The following is a 21,784-nucleotide window of genomic DNA, read 5'->3' on the forward strand; positions in this document are numbered from 1 at the left end:
TTCCCTGCTCCCTCGCTGTTCTTGCTTCCCTGCCCCCTGGCTGTGCTTGCTTCCCTGCCCCCTGGCTGTGCTTGCTTCCCTGCTCCCTGGCTGTGCTTGCTTCCCTGCCCCCTGGCCGTGCTTGCTTCCCTGCCCCCTGGCCGTGCTTGCTTCCCTGCCCCCTGGCTGTGCTTGCTCTCCTGCGTGTGTGTGTGGCTCTGGGTGGGTGTGTGTGGCTCTGGGTGTGTGTGTGTGTGTGTGTGTGGGGCTCTGGGTGTGTGTGTGGGGCTCTGGGTGTGTGCGGGGCTCTGGGTGTGTGTGTGTGTGTGTGTGTGTGGCTCTGGGTGTGTGTGTGTGTGGCTCTGGGTGTGTGTGTGGGGGGGGCTCTGGGTGTGTGTGTGTGGGGGGGCTCTGGGTGTGTGTGTGGGGGGCTCTGAGTGTGTGTGTGTGGGGGGGGCTCTGGGTGTGTGTGGGAGGGGCTCTGGATGTGTGTGTGGGGGGGTCTTGGTGTGTGTGTGTGGGGGGGTCTTGGTGTGTGCGTGGGGGGGGGGCTCTGGGTGTGTGTGTGTGGGGGGCTCTGGGTGTGTGTGTGTGGGGCTCTGGGTGTGTGTGTGTGGGGCTCTGGGTGTGTGTGTGGGGGGGGCTCTGGGGGTGTGTGAGTGGGGGGGGGCTCTGAGTGTGTGTGTGTGGGGGGGGCTCTGGGTGTGTGTGGGAGGGGCTCTGGATGTGTGTGTGGGGGGGTCTTGGTGTGTGTGGGGGGGGGTCTTGGTGTGTGCGTGGGGGGGGGGCTCTGGGTGTGTGTGTGTGGGGGGCTCTGGGTGTGTGTGTGTGGGGCTCTGGGTGTGTGTGTGTGTGGGGCTCTGGGTGTGTGTGTGTGGGGGGCTCTGGGTGTGTGTGTGGGGGGGCTCTGGGTGTGTGTGTGGGGGGGGCTCTGGGGCTCTGGGTATGTGTGTGTGTGTGGGGCTCTGGGTGTGTGTGTGTGTGGGGGGGGGCTCTGGGTGTGTGTGTGTGGGGCTCTGGGTGTGTGTGTGTGTGTGGGGCTCTGGGTGTGTGTGTGGCTCTGGTTGTGTGTGTGTGGCTCTGGGTGTGTGTGTGTGTGGCTCTGGGTGTGTGTGTGTGCGTGTGGCTCTGGGTGTGTGTGTGTGGCTCTGGGTGTGTATGTGTGGCTCTGGGTGTGTGTGTGTGTGTGGCTCTGGGTGTGTGATGGCTCTGGGTGTGTGTGTGTGGCTCTGTGTGTGTGTGTGGCTCTGGGTGTGTGTGTGTGTGGCTCTGTGTGTGTGTGTGTGTGTGGCTCTGGGTGTGTGTGTATGCGTGTGTGTGGCTCTGGGTGTGTGTGTGTGTGGCTGGCTCTGGGTGTGTGTGTGTGGTAGTAATTGCTGTCTGCTGAGCTCGTCCATAGGGTACAATAGGTCTCACATTGCGAGAGATTAAGCTAATGGCAATGTAAATGACAAAACCATCACATAAATACAAATTTTGTCATTTACAATGCCAATAGCTCTAACTTTTCCAAAGGCGGAACCATTGCATTGTAAATGCTTGTTAAAATTGGACAGGACTACTGAGGCAACGGACAGCAAAACTGTGCGAGATAGTAGGATGCACGTTGTTGAATGTGACAGCTTTTAACTTGTTAAAAATTTGCAAATTATATTTAATAGCATGTGTTCTCCCAACAATGCTCTAGGCAATACCGCACAGCAATTTCTCACCCATATAAAACCTTCACAAGGATACATTATTTGCGGATATGAGGAGAAAATGCTGAAGTTTTAAAATCGGGAATACAAAAGGTTTATACTTCTCCCCATATTTAGCTCCCTATGTATCAGCCATTTGACAAATGTCTCAACTGAAAATGAATTAACAAAGGCCAGTGCTCTATGGATAAAAGCTTCTCTCTATGTCAGAGCATCCTGGAAGTTGTTGCATATCTATACACACACTTTAAAAATGTAAGGAGAGCCGTAGAATTACTCACAAATATTTGAGGACAGGGAAATTTACATTTTATTTAAGGACAGTGTATTTTCGTGTGCCTCGCTGTTGCCCAGTAGCATAATGGAAAATGATGAGGCAACCATGCAGAATGTGATGAAGTGGCCTTCGTCTCCCAGATCGCATAGCCATTCATTGGTCTTGGGCTCAATGGGGGCCTAGTTAACAGTTGCCCCCCCCCAACCCCCACACACGCTGCAGGGGCCTTTTCGGGAAAGCAGAGTGGCTTTCCCGAGAGTTTAACTATTTCTTATTCCATGCCATTGCACACACTCTACTAAGCATGCAATAGCATGGCTTAGAAGGTAAGGGGGTCCCCTCTAAAACAAGAAACCTTGGAGGCCCCCCGCATCGTTGGGGCTACGGGGGCCTGTGTTGCGCCCCTGCTGTAGCCTTGGCAAGCAGGGAGAGTGTATCACTGTGCATGTCTGTAATGGCGTTGCATACTCAGCGGAGGTGGGTGGGCACTGTAGAACAAACTAATAAAACAAAAAGATACAGCTTTTTCTCTTATTAACAGGTTGTGCAATTGCACACAGACAGAAGATGGTACACAGGAGCGTTTCCCAAACTCTGGGTCGCCTGCAGAGCTTTGATGGATCGGGAAAGTCAGAGTAATGAATAAAGATGCCTTTAAATTCTGTGTTTAACTTGGCACATTTGTCAAGACTTCAAAGACAGAGGTCAAACGTCAGGATATGTTTTCTGACTAATTACTGCGGGATTGGCATTTACTTTTCTTTCTCTGGCAGCAAAGTAAATTATCTTATGAGCTTGCTGAACTACAGGGAATGTGAAAGGAAATGCTGTTGTTTTTTGCAAAACTCTGATCCTTACTGCCACCAATCCCTTCATCACCAATATTGACCTCTGGCGTCGATAAATTGACAATATCCTTCTTATCTGGAATGGCACGTCTGAAACACTGAACCCGTTCATCACTTGGCTGAACCATTCACAAGATCATCTAAAATTTACAAGTGACTGCAAGAATAATGATCTAACTTTTTTGGATGTCACCATTCATGCAGAGGATGGGAACCTAGGTACCTCATTATACCGGAAAACGACTGAGAAAAATACTCTACTACATTACTCCAGTTACCACCCACGGGGCCTGCGCGATGGCCTCCCATATCGTCAATTTTTACGCATCCGACTACTTCCGGGAAGCTGCTACCTTAACAGACAAACTCATCCACAGAGGCAACCCAAGGCGCCTGGTCACCAGAGCTCGTAAAAGGGCCTGGTACACAGAGACCACCTACTGACTCCACAAACAAAGAAATCCATGGAACGGATACCGGTTGAGTCCAAATTCTGCCCTAACAGTAACAGCATATCCAAAATCATAAAGAGAAATTGGCCTTTGCTACGCCCACACAAACAATTTCAAGTACAGCCACTTTTCTCTTATCAACTGGGCAACAATATAGCTAGCCATTTAGTACATGCCATCACTTGGCTTGAACTTCCTACGGACAGACATACCATCACAGCCTCCTGGGGTCTGGAACCCATTGTGGGTCACTACAGATGCCAGAACTGTAGTGTATGTGACCTGACTACAAACACAAAGGATTTCAACTAAAGTGGCAGAATGTACAAATAAAGAACCACACTAATTGTAGATCCCAGAATGTGGTCTATGCCATCCGTTGTCCATGTGAGCTCACCTACATTGGCCAAACGACTCAGATGATAAAACAACAGATTATCCAACACAAAAGCAGAATCAACTGCAAAGTACTCACAGCCCCTCTGGTCACACATTTTCCTGAAAAAAACCATCACGACACGGACATTAGGTGGCAAGTAATTGAGAAACCAGCTCTGCCCACAAGAGGTGGCAACATGAAAAATCTCTTGAATAGGGTAGAATGCAAATGGATGGCCCTCTTTGATTCCGTTAATCATGACTTAAACACGATAGACGAGCGGAACAGTACGATTGCGTTATGAACTGTCAACAACATAATGCCCATATGAACCGTCACTTTGTCTCTCACACTCTACGACTAGCCGCAGACCCATGAACTACACCTTTACCACTCGTCCTTTGCAGTTACATGCCCCCTGAAACTAATCCTTTACCTATACATATACGTCCCTACCCTGTGTTCGCCTCACTTCACACAACAGCATTCACACACCCGCTTAGGGACATTGGGTTCGCCGATCATATTTAATTCATTCATGCAACATGTATTTTCCTCACACATGCCCTTTCCCACCATCCACTCTCTATTGAATGCTGATAACAGTGATTATTTTGGCCAACTGTTTTTGTAATAACATGTTAATCCAATTGAATTGTGGCACATCCTACGTTTGTACCAATTGTATATGCCTTAATTGCAACCTTATTTTCCTCCCTTTTGTATTTCATACAACATGTGATGTTTATTGTACATTTACTGTCTACTTGAAACCTTTTGATGAAGTTTTCTCTGAATGTTCGCTGACACGGAGTCTTCCCGGAGACCCCGTCCCCTCATGCGCTCTGATTGGCCCGCCACATCACGTCAGAGTCCACGTGACCCGGCACTTCCTGCTTTATGTCCTATGCCGATCTGTCACTCGGCCCAGACGTTTATTCAACCCGGCCCCCGGATCCATTCCGAAGCAGTCCTACGATCTATTCAGGTATTTGGCCGCTCCCCGCCACTATTCTCAACCCAATACGCCCATATCGTAATCCCGAATGCTGTACTTTACATGCTGCCTTTACCCCCTAGGATCTGCGATCCCCCAGCCCCCGGATGCCTTGATCCTTTGACTACCACGTCCGACTCAGGTAATTGGCCACTCCCCGCCACTACTCTCGGCTCACTGCCACATCGCAATCATGATTGCTGTAACGTACATCCTGCCTTCACCCCCTAGGACCTGCGATCCCCCATCGGACGCCTTGATCCATTGAATACCAGACGTCCCGTGATGGTGTTTCATTCACCTCTGTCATTTTGTTATCCATTACTAAGTGAGTAGCGCTTGATCCTTCCCTTCCTGCGCCCAACCTGTTACTTGATCCTGTACATCGGCAATTATATCCTTTGTACTTCCTTTGTTCCCAGTACTTCGGGAAGACGCTCGCCTCCACCCTGACGTATAAGCGCCAATCCTATGTGCATACCGCCATTGAATACAGGTATGCCCCTCGCTCTGTCTCCTGCCCCGCCCTCCTACCCTAACGCGTATACCTTTGGATTCCCACTTGCTAACTAGGTGCGTTACCCTAACGCGTACACCATTAGATTTCCTCTTGCTAACTAAGTGCTTCATTCCATTATCCTCCCTCACTCGCTATAAATCTAGCTCGCCTCCGGAAATATACATGCCGGTCCAGTACGCAGCCCTTTCCCTTCCTTCGATTCTCACATATGAATGGCTAGCCCCGGTGCCTTCGGACTTACATGCCGGATCAGCATGCCCCCCTGCCCTCACATAGATATTCACTATTGAATCTCTAACCCTGATACCCCTGATTCGCAGCCAAAACACCGACTCCTTCTTGAGCACTGTAAACGTTCGTGCCGCTTGGTCATTCTTCCCCTTCTGGGGTCACGCACCCTCCTGATTGTCACTGCGCTTTGTTTCTCCACGTTCTGGCTATCCTTTAGCCACCTTTACCCGATACCGTTTCAGGCACACGCCTTGAGTAGTTCACACACCCTCCCAGGCCTCCCTTGGCCACTGCCCTAGGGCTTTCTCTCTGCTCATTGCGATCACGCAACTTAGCTCTCGCTCGTCCTGGCTATTCATCAGCTACCATAGCCAGACACTGTGTGCGCACACGAGAGGTAGTTTACGCACTTCCTTTTGCCAGCTGCCTCACCCGATTCTCGCCCATGCGCCCTTGCCTACCCCTCTCCTCCCTGACCTGTTCTTTCCGTCCCGCAGCTCCTGCTAAACCAAACAACCCCGTCCTGAAGACGATCCCAATTGAAGAGGATTGAAACGCCGTCGACTACACAGCGCAAAACATGGCACAACTCTCCTATGGCTAATTATGAATTTAAAACCAGTCACTCATGCAATTAATACTATCCTTGAGCCACACGTTCTCACTCACTGTACATAATCTCCACCTGGTCACTTGCGTTGGCACTTATGTCACCTGTACATATTTAAGCACCTAGTGCAATTTGGGTTGTTACTGATTCATTCCATACAGTGCTGCTTAAACTGTATTTTTCCTCCACATTATTGTTTGCTTAAATATATGATGAATAACAACCGTAATACTTAATTTGAATCGAGTCTGCTTATTTCTGTTGCTGTAATGCTTTTAGCATACATGCTTAATTGTCTCTAAAACAATACCTGTTGGGATACTGTTTGTTTAATCTGTTGTTTTTTGCAACACACAACAAAATGTAAATACCTGTAATGAACTGTATGCATTCAGCAGTTAAGGAACACAAAAAAGAAGCACATTTCTTTTTGTAATTCTGAAGTGGGCTGGAAACAGATTTTAGATGATCAAAACAGATCAAGACACTTTACTTGATGATATAGAAATGCTAAAATATTCATGTAAACCCTACTTCCAAACATTATCATTTGTGCATTATAAAGTTTTAGAAGTACAATTGTATGTCTGTGTAAAGTTAGTGGACATTTCAAAACAATGATCTAGTTACATTAAAAACAAAACAAAAATAAACCCTCCTTATGTTCATTAAAGGTAGGTGGGTTGCAAACGTTTGTCATTCTCAAAAGTGGGTCATGTTTATAAAAAGTCTGGAAACCACTGGTGCAAACGACTGAACCCATGCCTCCTCCTCACCCTTTCCACGCCCCGAACTGCCATAAGACCAAAACAATCACCCACCACAAAGTCCTTTGCTGCTACAAAAAATGTCCAGCCTACATGACAAGAAATCTGGAATGTTCACCAACACCTGAATGTTTTTGATTCATTATGCAATTTGAAACGGTCTAAAATACATACAAGCACTGGCGTTGCCAATAGGTCTCGCAGTAGGAAAGTTGGAGCTATTACAATTGCAAATAACAATGCAGGGCTGACTCAGGCTTTTATCCTCCTAGAGCCGTACAATCTGTAAAACTGATTGTGTAAAGAACCTCGTATGAAATTCCCCTGAGAGATCCTCAGCGCATACCAAAAGGTGTATACAGTTACTAAAAGTCATAAATGCTAAAGATGGAAAGGGCAGCCAGGCATGAGAGATTTTTAAAAAATGGCGGGGTCCGTGTTTATAGAAGAAAACAGGGCACGCACCCCCGGCTGTGGGCTGAGATGGCACAGTGTGCGGCGTCAGAAAGCATCAATTAAAACAAAAAACGAGCACTCCATGTCACATACCCTAATGCCAGTGAAATAGATCGTGGGGTTCAAGCTCCTGCTGCGCAAATAATTGCAAGACGGAAATGTGTTCTTCTGGTCTGAAAAAATAGACATTTGAGGAGGATTGTGCCTGGGGGAAGGATCGGTTATTTTAGGCTACGGCTGTGGACGCCCTCAACAGCCTGGAGTCACAAGTGCAACCCTTGCAGGGCTGACTCAGGCTTTTATCCTCCTAGAGCCGTACAATCTGTAAGACTGGATGTGTAAAGAGCCTTGTATGAAATTCCCCTGAGAGATCCCCAGCGCATACCAAAAGGTGCTTACAGTTACTAAAAGTCATAAATGCTAAAGATGGAAAGGGAAGCCAGGCATGAGAGATTAAAAAAAATGCGCGGGGAGCGCATACCAAAAGGTGCATACAGTTACTAAATGTCATAAATGCTAAAGATGGAAAGGGCAGCCAGGCATGAGAGATTTTTAAAAAATGCGCGGGGTCCGTGTTTATTAAAGAAAACAGGGCACGCACCCCCGGCTGTGTGCTGAGATGGCACAGTGTGCAGCGTCAGAAAGCATCAATTAAAACAAAAAATGAGCACTCCATGTCACATACCCTAATGCCAGTGAAATAGATCGCGGGGTTCAAGATCCTGCTGCGCACATCTGTGCATACCCTGTAGAACACAGCATGAGTTACCAGGGGAGACGACTCAGCCTTTCATCCATTCGAGGTTGATAATAGGAGTACCGTTCAGCTGAATAGTGCTACCTATATTCCTACATACATTACTTACAGCGCCTAGACGCAGGTCCGCATGGGTTTGTGCTGTACTGATGACGGACGTAAGCGTGCTCGTTTGATTTGAAAATGTGATGTTTCCAGCATGGGAGAAAGAGTTTGTCATTAAAAGCGTAACAGACACTATAAAGAACAGCACATGACAGGACAGTTAGCAAGTTCGCTTACAAAAAACTGAGAGGGAAAAGGGCACGTACCAAAAATGCAGAGACGTATAGACAGACGGATGGAGGTGTGGAAATGTTAACAATCGGATAAGACGGGTAGGAGATAAAAGGCAAGAACAAAAAATGTGAACAAATGCGTGCGCCGGGAAACTGAGCCATGAATAATTAGAGGAGGAGAAGCCGAGAAGCCGCAGAGCGCACGCTGGGCGAAGCCCTTTGATGTGCTGTGCGGCCGTTAAAAAAAAATGCAATTAGGAGGGAGGGAGGCTGATGCGCGTGCTTGTTTGGTCACGTGATTCACGTGAACTTAATGAAAACCGCACCAAGAAGCCCTTGGTTTGACGAGGATTTCGAGCACTTGAATTCTCGCTCCGCTCAATGCGCTTGCGCGCATGGATAGGTCGCGAGACCTAAAAAAGCAAATAGACCTACAAATTATTTCTAAAGTGCCACTTCACTCACCCTTGTGTTTCTATTATAGCTACTTTTATGTACAGTAACAAAAATGGAACATAGTTGGTTTTCGGTCAGCCCTCCAACCCCCTTCCCAAAAAATATATATATATTTTTTAAATCACACAGCAAAGTACATAAAAATAGAAAAACGAAATGTCTAGGGGTCGATTCACAAAAAGTGCAAATGGTTACTTCATGAAGATTTGACAATAGCTAATTTACAAAAATGTTAGTAACGTGCCTGTACATTTTCGATTTGCATGAAATTTGTAAGTAGTCTCTGGAAAACGTAGGGTAAGGAAGCTATGTATATATTTTAATAAAAAAATCGGCTTTCTTTACAAGGACAAATATTTTCATGTAAACTCTTCCCCTCGGACATCCACTCTCGAAATGTGTGGGGGGCAGCATACAATTATGAAGTCTTCAAGCTTTCTGCACCCTATGGACCTGAACACCAAACTTGTGAACACCTACAAAGTAGCAACTCCATTCCATTAGTATCCGCCTTATTTCTATTCACCTCTCTCACTCTTCCGAGGCTACACCTAGTTCTTTTTAGCAAGGTTCCACTTACAAATTCAGAAAATTTCTCATAGTTTGTAAATCAACGTTAACTAGTACCCCCTTCATGTGCATAAGGGATCTGTGGAAAGAGTACATTATGCTAAATAAGATCATCCCTCCAAAAACCAAAAGTTGTACGTCATAGAGGGATGACATTAAGAGATCAATTATGCCCCAGTTATGTTAACCGTCTTCGGAAAACATAGCTAGGAATTGGTTGCCTGAAATGCCTACAGGCTTTTATATTTGTGGAAATTGTAACGTATGCGCTTTGGTAGGAATAAAATGAAGAAATTCTGTTTAACTAACAAAAGGAAATAAATATACCATCAACAATTTTATCAATTACAACACGACATTTACAGCATATCTGGTAGGCTCTGAATGCAATAAGATTATTGTGGGTACTATTATACAGCCATTGAAACGAAGGATCTAGGAACATGTCAGAGCAATTAGAAACCATAATGAGGATTACACCTTGACAGCACATATTAAATGTAGCCATCTGGATAAAACAAATATATGGTTTCACACTCTGGAGCGTGTAGGGAGGAGTGAGAGAGGAGGTGATAGGGAATTATTGTTATGGCAAACAGAAGCTAATTGGATAAGTAGATTGCGAGCTGCTGAAACAGTCCTTCATACTAATAATGAATTAAGTAATTTTTTTTTATAATGGCATTGATTGATATGAATGTGAGAGTATAAAATATCATTGTATATAGGAACTTAATTCTTAAGCCCATTTATTAAAATCTGGAATATGGCACGTAGTTTCCCTGTGCTTCTTATCCCTTTTGAACATTCTACTATGATTGGCATCTGTGAGTGATGTCACTCACGTTTGTTCTCAGCTCTAAAACAGTTTTTCTCTACTAAAGCTAAACCCTCTCATGTAATGTCTTATTACGGTAAGACTTATCTGGAACACATATGTTTTCTAATTGCCTTTATCTGCTCTTTAAATTTGGCACTAACGTACTATAGTGTAGTCATCATCATTAAAAAAGTTCTTCTTCTTTTTTTAAAAAACCATCAAAGTATACAAAATCCATCCATTTGAACAATCTTGTTAAAAAAAAAAAAGGAGGTCCATATAAATAGCATCATAAATATATAAAAATGGAGGATAAAACACTAAAAATACAAAGATTTCATCAGGTAGATCCACAGCCAAGTAAAAATTGAAAAAGAGTACAATTCACAGTGCTGAAGACAATTCACCATTTTTCCTGAACACAAATTTCCCAAAATATACTTTCACTTTATGATCGTAGTAACAAAATTTACTGATACATCAAGGCAAATAACCATCTTACTCAGCCGGAGTTACAAACTTCTGACGGCCAATCCAGAAGTTAAATAGAAAGCGGCTTACTGCAAAGACTATTGGGTCAGACGTTTCGGTCTTCAGAATTCTATGAGCAACCCGATATTGTCCGATTCCTAAATTCAAGCATATTGGCCCTATCCGCGTCCTACGGAATGAATGATATTTAATGCAAAAAAACAAAATACGTTCCTCAGATTCTTGTGCTAGGCCACATGCACTGTAATCTTTATATGTTAAGATTGAGATAGTAGGGTTACATTTTATAGAGTTATTAAATCACTCTACACCTGCCATCAAGAAGGCAGCCCTTTTCCTTGGCCTCAATTTAGCGATAAACCAGTTCCTGGTCTACAGTATTTAAACTGAATGCATGAATTGTTTGGTGGGTTTGACTGGAATCTAGGGCCACCAACCTAGCATGCGTTAAAGTTAATTCAATCATGTAGTACATTGTATTTGATGTGGAGCTCCTACGTGCACTAAGAATGTCTTCTCGGATTATCGAGCAGCGGCCCCTTACATGTCTAATCCAATGGGTGGCTTTATTTATAAGCAAGTCTTTGGGGTCAGATTTAATGTTGGGTGGCAGCTTCGACACCTTTACTATTCAAACTTTATTTTTAAGCATATTAGTCCCCCTACCGGGGTGAACAGCAGGTCTTTGGCTCCAACCTCTGGTGGTTCTTTCGTAAGAAGCATTAGTATTCTAAAAAGTATTCAGTAACTGTGCATGGTAATGATTATTCATATTATTGCTCCAACTGGGCTGTGGGGTGGAACCAAGATTATACTAGGAGTAGGTCTTATGTCTTATGTCTTGGGGACCTGTAATCATTTCTCACCACCTCTCATGGGCACGAGATGTCAAGTAAGGATTTTGGCTGCTGAACATCTAATTTAGCAATGAGTGGCTGCAGGGCTGTCTGCGTAGTGAGCGCATCAGTATCTCTAACAAGCTTAAGAATGCTTATCGTAGAGGCTAGTTTAACAAGCATTTGCAATGCAATAGGTCTCGCATTAGGAAAGTTTGAGCTATTGGTATTGTAAATGACAAATTTTTTATTTATGTGCTGGTTTTGAAAATAGAGAAATTAATAGCTTTGTCATTTACAATGCCAATAGTTTTAACTTTCGCAAATGTGACACCTATAGCATTTGCAATGCAATATGTGTTGTATTTACGTGACTTAGATGTATTGATATTAAAAATAACAATGGCTTTTAATTTTTTTTAATAAGTAATACTTAAATAAAAGTTACTGTAATTTATAATGGCAATAGCTTAAACTTTTGTAAATAACTTTTGTGAAGATTATGTTCAGTGTATTTTATTGTGACGAAAATCCAAGAACAGAAGTGAAATATTAACATATTTTTGTGACATTTGTAATAAAACTTGAAACATTGAGAGAACATATTTGAACCAGTTGTTGTTGAATGGTTGAACAGATTGATGCTGTGGTGGCCCTGAGTGATGTTGTGGTGGCGACAAGTGATGCTGTGGCGTTCAGTGATGCTGTGGTAGCGCATAGTGATGTTGTGGTGCCCCTGAGTGATGCTGTGGTGGTGCTGAGTGATGCGATAGATAGAGTGAGTGCGATAGATAGAGTGAGGGCAATAGATGGAGTGAGGGCAATAGATAGATAGAGTGAGGGCCATAGAGTGAGTGCAATAGGTAGATAGACAGATAGATAGAGTGAGGGCATCGATAGATAGACAGATGAAGTGAAGGCGATAGATAGAGTGAGGGTGATAGATAGATAGATAGATATACGAGGGCGATAGATAGATATAGTGAGGCAATAGATAAATAGAGTGAGGGCGATAGATAGAGTGAGGGTGATAAAGTGAGGGCGATAGATAGAGTGAGGGTGATAAAGTGAGGGCAATAGATAGAGTGAGATAGATAGATAGATAGATAGATAGATAGATAGATAGATAGATAGATAGATAGATAGTGAGGGCAATAGATAGATAGATAGTGAGGGCAATAGATAGATAGATAGATAGATAGATAGATAGATAGATAGATAGATAGATAGATAGATAGATAGATAGATAGATAGATAGATAGATAGATAGATAGATAGTGAGGGCGATAGACAGATAGACAGAGTGACGGCGATAGACATATAGAATGAGGGCGATAAATAGATAGATAGATAGAGTGAGGGCGATAGTCAGATAGACAGAGTAAGGGTGATAAAAAGAGTGAGGGCGATAGATAGATAGATAGATAGATAGATAGATAGATAGATAGATAGATAGATAGATAGATAGAAGTGAGTGAGACCTATTGGCTATGCTAAGGATTGTTATATGGTAGTTTAAGAGAAATACTGCACAGGGTCTACCATCTAAAAGTCTCGAAAAACTTTCTAAGAGACATGTAACACTTCTTAAAAATTGTGATTACAAGACTCTAAGGCCTAATATATTTAATTTTAATGTGACAAAAATGTTCAGATAAAAATTCGGACTCTTGGGATCTTCTTACATTGATTTGCCTATTATGGAGTATATGCAAAAATAAACGCTTTTGCAGAACACAGAGCTGGGCTAGAGAGGTTAATCTGCCTCATAGCTCTCACGTTCTGTTTATCTCCCTGAAAGCAGATTTATGATGGTGGTTAAAATCAGTAAGTAACACGGCACACTGTGGGGAGCTGGGTAGCAGATGTACGTAGAGGCAATTCAGTCTCTGGCTGGTGCATACAGATGCTCTGTCACAGGCATGTGATATACAGCTTCCCCCCTCCTTGCAGAGGATGTGGCCTGGTTGCTAAATTGTTGGCAGCAAAACCAGGACACCTAAGTTACGATCCTGGCTTCCACGTGTTAAACATAACTGTGTGATCCTGGGAAAATAACTTCATAGCAGTGCTTTTGGATGCACAATGGAGAAAGAAAACGACAAAAACAAGAGAGAGCACTCATATTACAACTTTAAATTTAACTAAAAACCTGAAAGTAATCCGTGCCCAATTTGTTTTCTTGTAGAAGTATATAACCCAAACTCGACTCGAAGGTATTGGAGCACTTTAAATGAGCACCAGTTACGTTACACACAAGGACACATTCATTGTTGCTATACACGGGGAGATTAAGTGATTTGCACAGAATCACAGGATGATGAACCGACGCCGAGGCTCAAACCTGCTTCCCCAACTTCAAAGTCGACCGCTCTGGCCGTAAGGCCACATCCTCTCTCCATGTTACCACGCCATTTAAATGTTCTCTAATTTTGGGGCTTGCTGTGCAAATGGAGAAAGATGTTATTCCATTTAACAATTAGTCTGGACTCTTTAATAATTAGACACTTTCTAAAGCATACCAACCATGACCGTAATCTAGTTCTTGTGTAAAGCAGGCCCTTTGAACTATTTAAATGACAGAGAAATGCATGTATTTAGCCGTTTATCCATTTGCTGTGATCTTGTGAGACCCTGATGGCGGGCCAGTTGGGGTATGAAACACTAGTTGACGGGGAAAGCAATTAACGTTTAAATAAACATTTGAAAAACACGCCCTGGAAGCGTGCACAGTATTTGTAAACGGAAAGTTAGTCACGTCTGCCATACTGAAACATAAAGCGTCACGGTCGTTTTGGAGGCACCCTGTGATCAATGAAAAGGGCGCGGCCACCCAAATAAAAGTATACAAAGTTGAAATCAACATTCTATCCAGGGGAGCCCAGCTGTGTAGAGTTCACACATGACCTACGTCATGACGCATGCTGGTTAATAGTAAACAACTCGCTCATCACCATTAAACACCTACATTTTATCATTACAGTAGTCATTGTTTAAGTTGCCGGACAATAAAAGCTATTTTTTTTTTAAAAATGCAGACAGAATGAACTGGCATTCCACGTGTACATAAAAGGAATAACTAGCCACCAGGTATCCTGAGGAGGTTGTGACGTTACGGCCTGAGCTGCCAACTTTAGAACTGTGAAGCCTCTGAGTCCTGGGTTTAAGTCAATAGCCTGTGATTATGACAAAACACCTTATCTTCCGATGGGCTAAAAGCTAAAAAACAGATCTCACTTTGTGTAGTGTAACGTGTGCTCATATAAAGCGCGTCAATGCTCTTAGGCCGAGTTCGCATTACATAAAACTGCAAAAATAAAATAAGTGACAAATCAGCAGTAACTATACATATTTATTTGGTATTCATTAAAGATGTTGCTTTTAAACAGCAGTGTTCCTACTATCCGCCTAGGAAGGATGAGAGGCGATGTGGTTTTGACGGTGCTCCAGAAGTAGGGCTACTGTCAGTGGAACAAGAGCCCTTCAGGATATACGACTCCGAAGCTGCTCTTCAAGGAAACCTGGAGGTCTTAAGGTTCTTCTTAGGGAGCACTAGACCCACTATGTTGGCAGCAGAGAGCAGTCCGGTGCAATGAGTTGAGATGGAGGGGGTGGGGGATTGAATGGTCCAAGTAACAGGAGAAGTTGGGGGTTGGTTGAGATGGGGAACAATTCTAATTCAGCCCCTATCTAATTTAGAATGTAATAGAGGCCTGAAATGGGGGGTGGGGGTGGGGGGGGTGCACAGTCCTATACTCCTGATTGTGACCATGTGCACCGCCATGTATGGCCTGATAGTAGCTGCAGCGGCTTTAAGGATTATTTGAGCATGTTTAAAGTTTAGCAATGTACCATAGGCCCTAGTACGAGGAAGGAGCTGAGCGTCCCTAGTCACTGTTTGAATTGTAAAAGCCAGCGATATTCAGGGTTTGACTGGGCCCGCGACATCTCTGGGTCCCTTTGACACTTTACCAACGTAAGCTACGCCCCTGATTTTGTATAAAAGACAGACTTCCCAGGGCAATATTACCACTTTTAGAAATGTGTGCCGCTCGTTCTCTGCTGTAAAGCCACATAATCTTTGCCGTGCTCACTTTGCTAAAGACAAGCAAATTAATGCTCCCTAAAAGGAAGGCTATTTTGGCACAGTGCGAGGAAGGCTATTTTTGATCCCTGTGCGTGGTGCACAGCAGCACCACGCACAGGTATAGTTAACAAGCTCTTGGCATTGCTGTGGGGAGGGGGGAGGAGAAATGCAAGACACAGCCTGGCGGCCGTGAAGTGTGAAGCAGTGGGCGGGGGAGCGGATCCCTTTGAAACTCTCGGAGGCAGGAGCAAATGGTAATAAAAAACCTGTGGGGGAAAAGCGCATGCTTGTGTTCACGTGAACTGTTTAAAATCCGCCCGATGGTCTGAGGACTTATTTTGCCCACTAAAATTCTCCCCTATCCATTCCTTGCGGAATGGGATAGGCGAGATCTAAAAATGACAGATGTTTGCTTCCCAACCTCAGCCTTTAATTCCATTAGCAAAGTAATACAGTCCACACATGGGAGGGTAAGAGGGACAGTTAGTGTAACATCAGGAACAGATTTTCTAGGAATAGAGGAAACTGGATTCTTCAGTCGGTTCCGATAATGGTAAGAACTGATTACTACAATTTACAATGAGTCAGTATTTAGCAAATTTTCACATTAAACTAAAAAGATTATTAATTCGGTTGATAACACAATTGTTTTCCATTATTTTTATTAGGTCTCGCCTGTCGATGCGCATGCGCATCGAGCTTGCGAGACTATGGGGGCTTAACCAGTCTTTAACTAACTTGCAAGGAATCGTGGCGATTCCTTGCAGTGCCCGTGAGATTCAAGCTCAATGCGCATGCGCATTGAGCTTAAAAGCGCGTGCACATCTCACAGCCTCCCCCAGCTCCGCCCCCTCCTCCCCTGCCCGCCGTGTCGCATTTCTCCTCCCCTTCTCTCTCTTCCCTCCGTCTTGTTTATTTCTTTTTTTACCCGCTCCGCCCCCTCCCCTGCCCGCCGTGTCGCATTTGTCCTCCCCCCTCCCCTTCTCTCTCTTCCCTCCGTTTGGTTTATTTATTTTTTTACCCGCTCCGCCCCCTCCCCTGCCCGCCGTGTCGCATTTCTCCTCAACCCTCCCCTTCTCTCTCTTCCCTCCGTCTTGTTTTTTTTTTTTTCCCGCTCCGCCCCCTCCCCTCACTCATAACAATGCCCTGGTGGATTTGTTGGCCTCAGCTACTTGCTTGCATTTTGAAAAATACGCCTGTCCCGCTGGGTGGAAAAGTGCAATAGCGATCACTAGCCCCAACCTCCCTCCATCTTGCGTAGTCAAGAACCAGGTACAGCGTTGCACCTGATGTTTCAACCGCGAGCCCGCCTGCTCGTAGGCGGCTCTTATGGTTCTTGGTGGCGGTGGCTATGGGGTCGGTACGGATTCAAACATTCAGATCACCACATACTTCTCTGACGAACTCTCATCTCACAGACCTATCCTGAACAATTTGTTGCAAGCCAAAGCTTCTATGCTTGGTTGGCTGTGCACATAATTGCTGCATCGTGTCATTAATGCCTCTTTTTGCAGTATTTCCCATACATTTTTCAATTTTTGAGGATACTGGATAGCTTTTCAGCTCTGGGAGGTTGGGTCTGATATTTCAATTAGCATATTTCACCTTTTTATTAGTTAGCTGTAAAGTGTGTACAAACAGCATATACTTCTTAAAAGTCAAATTGCAAATGCGAGCCTGCAGCAAAAACTTCTGGCGCTCACGCTTTGCAAACACTCTCACATGCACTGTAGAATGGACATGCGGCGCTCCAGGCTGGTTATTTAAAGTGACACTTCATTCATTTTGCATTTGGTAGATTCAACAATTCCCAAGCCAGCGGTCGCTCTGCCTTACACAAATAACGCCAGGCTGAATAGTGCTTAAATCTAAAGCTTACGTTGCATATACACATACATATGCAAACACAAATAACATACGTAAACAGAGCAAATGCCATGTTGCCAGAGATTATGTATCTTGGATGCACACAGACATAACAGGAGTTGCCCTATAAACCACCTAGAAGGCTGGGCTATAAAGATACAGAACCACAACTGGGCTAAAGGGGTGTAATTTGAAAAAATAAATCCTGTTGTGAGACCCAAAAGTTGTCAAAGAAAAACTAATAACTCACAAAAAAAACACTTTGTCTTTAATAAAAGTGCAAATGAATCAATTAAAGATCTCTAAATGATACTGCTCAGTACTTACACAGTCAAGTAAAAGTGCAGTGAAACGTGTGTACAAAAAAGGGAGCTAAAAACTGTTTCATATTGATCCATCCTGAGACTTTACTACATTTTTCATAGATGATAATTCAAACAATAGTCAATAGTCCCAAGTGTCAAAAATCCTAATTCCTCTCAACTCCAGTAAGAGAGAGCCATACAAAATCACTCTTATGGCCCGCCGTGTCGCATTTGTCCTCCCCCCTCCCCTTCTCTCTCTTCCCTCCGTCTTGTTTATTTATTTTTTTACCCGCTCCGCTCCCTCCCCTGCCCGCCGTGTCGCATTTCTCCTCAACCCTCCCCTTCTCTCTCTTCCCTCCGTCTTGTTTTTTTTTTTTCCGCTCCGCCCCCTCCCCTGCCTGCCGTGTCACATCCACATCCACCGCATCCACCACCACCGCATCCACCACCACATCCACCAGCACATCCACCACACCCACCACCACTAAATCCACCACCCCATCCACCAACACCACCACCCCATCCACCACCACTGCATCCACCACCGCATCCACCACCACCACATCCACCGCATCCACCACCACATCCACCATCACCACCACATCCACCACCACATACACCATCACCTCCACATCCATCATGACATCCACCGCATCCACCACCACCACATCCACCGCATCCACCATCACAACCACATCCACCACCACATCCACCATCACATCCACCATCACATCCACAAAGCTATTAATTTTGCTATTTTCAAAACCAACACATAAATAAAAAAAGTGTCATTTACTATACCAATCGCTCAAACTTTCCTAATGCGAGACCTATTGCATTTCCAATGCTTGTTGGTAGTGCCATTTGACCCCTCAGTAGCCTTCCTTTTGCCCATGGTCAAGGGTATCGCAGGTAAAACGGATAATAAATATGCAGCACAGATGGACCAAAAGTTAGCAACCCTGCTACCACAGTTTTAAAAAAAAAGCATCCCCAATATTAGCATTTGGAAACAATACAATATTGTCATAGGTTCGGTCCCAGTGTCCTGGTCAGTGAAATAGGCCTTGAATCTACCAGAGAGTACACAAACCCAAAACAAAGTCTAGCTCTGGTACCTAAGAAGTCAAACGTTAGGGAGATGACCCAGCCCAGCCCCCTCCAGGAGTAGACTGATCCGCCCTTGGCCTGGGTCGGCCCGGTGTGTCGCATGCTGCGGGGGTCGAGGTAGCGCTATAAGCACGAGATGCTCACGCCTACCCCCAAACAGCTGCAACAGGAACCTGTGCTTCATGCACCCTTGGATCCGGGAGTCCCACTCACAGGCGTAACGAAACTTGAGGAGGCCACCCTACCAGGCACGTGGAGGGGCCCCTCCGGGCTCAATTAGGAGCTCTGCAGCCTGAGTGCTGTGCTGAGGGGGGCCCCCTGGATCTTGGGCCCCCCACACCCCGGGGGCTGCGGGGGCCTGTGTTACGCCCCTGGTCCCACCAGAGTGATAAGGGCAGGGAGACAACAGGCAGCCCCAACAAAGAAAGCGTCCCAACTCCTGGTGTTAAAAACAGTACTGTCCTAGTATGGCCAACCATCACAGCATCAGCAGGCCCAGCACAACGGTCCCACTTACGATCGCAGCCCAATTATACAGATTATTCACAGGCCATGCAGGTGTCTTGTTTTATAGGAAGCTTCACTTGATGCAGGCGGGGGGCACCGCCGAGGGCTCAAAATCAAACAACAGGTGTTGTGTGCGGGCTCCTGCTGTGCCCATAAATCACCCTGACTATCTTGTCAGCAAGGCAGGGGAAGCTCCAGAGCACTGGTAAAGGGCAGCCTTGCAGTGTGGGAGGAGGCAGGTCCGGTGCGGACCACAAATGCGGTTGGCTTCCCTTGGTCCTTCTGGCTACCTGGTCATGAATAACCAAAAGGCAGCTGCCCGCGAACATGGTGCAGCTGCCAACACTGTGAGGGCCCATCTTCCTCTGACAGACCGGGAGTCTGTGATCAGGGCAAAAAGAACAGTCACTGCCCTGGCAATGACCATGTTGGATGACCTCCCTAGGCCCCCGCCACGGCAAGGTGCGAATAAGTGCAGCTGCCAGCGAAACCGCTGTGCAGCTGCTGCCCCCAGGGACTTCCTACCATCACAGTGGGTTTCAACTTTCCCCACACAAGGAATGAACCCGGTGATATGCTCAGTGTTCTCCTTTTCCAACCGGCAGCTCAGCCACCTCGACCGCAGCGTGTTCCCAGCACCTTGACTGGAACAGCTTGACTTGATATTGTGCGCCCGGCGGCCTTGCTTGGCAACGGCTTCTGGTGCGGTTGGTTCCCTAGTCCTATTAAGGATGTTGACTCCAATAGATTAACTCCAGCAGGACAAACATTTTCAGTTTATGAGGCTTGTGCATCAATGTAATGCGCTTTTAGGTAAGTGGTTTCTTGATTCTAAAATGCCTTTTGCAGTCCACTTTTCATGCATCTTGGGAGAGTGGGATGTCCAGGCACCTGAACATGAACAAGTCTATCAACTTATGTGTGCATTGAGGCTTGCTAGCTGTAGCCTGTATGGTATTTGTGTCCAGTGGCGGGGAACAGAACGTTATTCTTAGACAATAACTGTATGCTTACAATTATCGCTCAGTGATTTTTAGATAATATTGTTACACTGAACGCTGTGAGGAGTATTGAACTGCCATTGAAAATTGAAAATAAATACTTTAAAAAAAAAGTATATCAACTCACTTTTAATATGGCGCCTACGGTAACATGTTCAGACAAGGAGAGGGAGAAACGGACTGTTATTTTTCCAGGTCCAGCATACATGTCGGCGACTACAACTATACAAAATTGATATGCAGTTCCTAACATTAAGAGCAGTGTTTAGTGTGCTTTATGCAAGGACTCTATATCTGATATGGAGTCACAGAAGTGGGGAGAAGAAACCTCTCCTTTCGGAAAAAGACCCTCCACACCCAGCCAGCTAGGTGTCTTGCTTCATCATCAGGTTTGCTCCTTAATGGGTCGGCGCTGCAATACCCGATCTGCACCCGTGATGGGGCCTTCTTAGCGGAGATCTTTTTTCCTTTTTGCCGGTGGGTGAGGTGTGTGCGAGGGCCCTAGATCAGTGTAGGTGAAAGTGGTGTGTAGCGAAGTGGATTAAAATAGGGGAGGTGGTCTACTCAAGACGATTTTTAATGAATGTGGCCCCTGCCTTAATTAAAAGTAAAACAAGGCACGTATCTTCACTCAAAGGATGTGAAGTTTATGCGCTTGCGAAAAAAGGTCAACTTGTTTCTTGCCCATTAACTTATTAGATGGCAATTCATCAGGGCCAGATCGGATCTTCCTGCACTTTTTGGTAGTGGTCAACAAAGGGATAAAATGTATACGTGACCACCATTACAGCACCCTAAAAAGTGGTACCTTGTAGATCATAAAAACACAATCCCATTAGGGGCAAGGTTTCACGGCATCAGAACCGGCTTGTGTAGACAGGGCCGGACTGATAATTGCGGGCACCGAGCAATCCCCCGGTAGGCTGGAGGGGGTGAGGGCCGGTTTTCTGCCAGGGGGCCGGTTTTGTGGCTGGGGCCGATTTTCGGTCCGTGAAATAACGTGGGTCACACTCATCGGCGGCTGAATTGTAATTGCATTAATAGCGCACTTCACGAAACATGGTTTCACGTCGCTGCAACAATATACATTTGATTTGATTGATTGAGTGGAGAGTCAGGATACAGGAAGTAATCACTCGTGAGGCGGGCGTGCGTACGTGCATGCGTGCGTAAGGCGTCCACTGCTCACATTGCTGCCTGTGCCGCCCGTTAATGGTGCCAGCCTCATTATGCTGCAGGCAGCGCCCAGACCGAAGTCAGAGCTTTTGCAATTGCAGTCTTCATTTCAGAGAGATGGCTGGAGACTCGTCATGGCCGTGACTCAATCAGGTCTGTGTTACTTGTACAACTTGTAGATAACATTTAATTGTACAGCCTGACTTCGCCTTTAGAAGCTTTGCTATTGGCTGCTCACGTCACAGGCTGGTGCCGTTGCGGGCCGAGCTTTGTCATTATTATAGCACTGGACTTGAAAATATAATTT

At 45.3% G+C, this 21,784-nt stretch overlaps 1 protein-coding gene across 2 annotated transcripts in view; it reads right to left on the reverse strand.

Moving 5' to 3' along the window:
* NADK (NAD kinase) overlaps positions 1–21,784 on the reverse strand; it is a 408,294-nt gene that overhangs the window by 286,429 nt on the left and 100,081 nt on the right. The window lies entirely within an intron of this gene.

Source organism: Lissotriton vulgaris, chromosome 5 (assembly GCF_964263255.1).
Source record: "Lissotriton vulgaris chromosome 5, aLisVul1.2, whole genome shotgun sequence".
Classification (NCBI taxonomy): Eukaryota; Metazoa; Chordata; class Amphibia; order Caudata; family Salamandridae; genus Lissotriton; species Lissotriton vulgaris.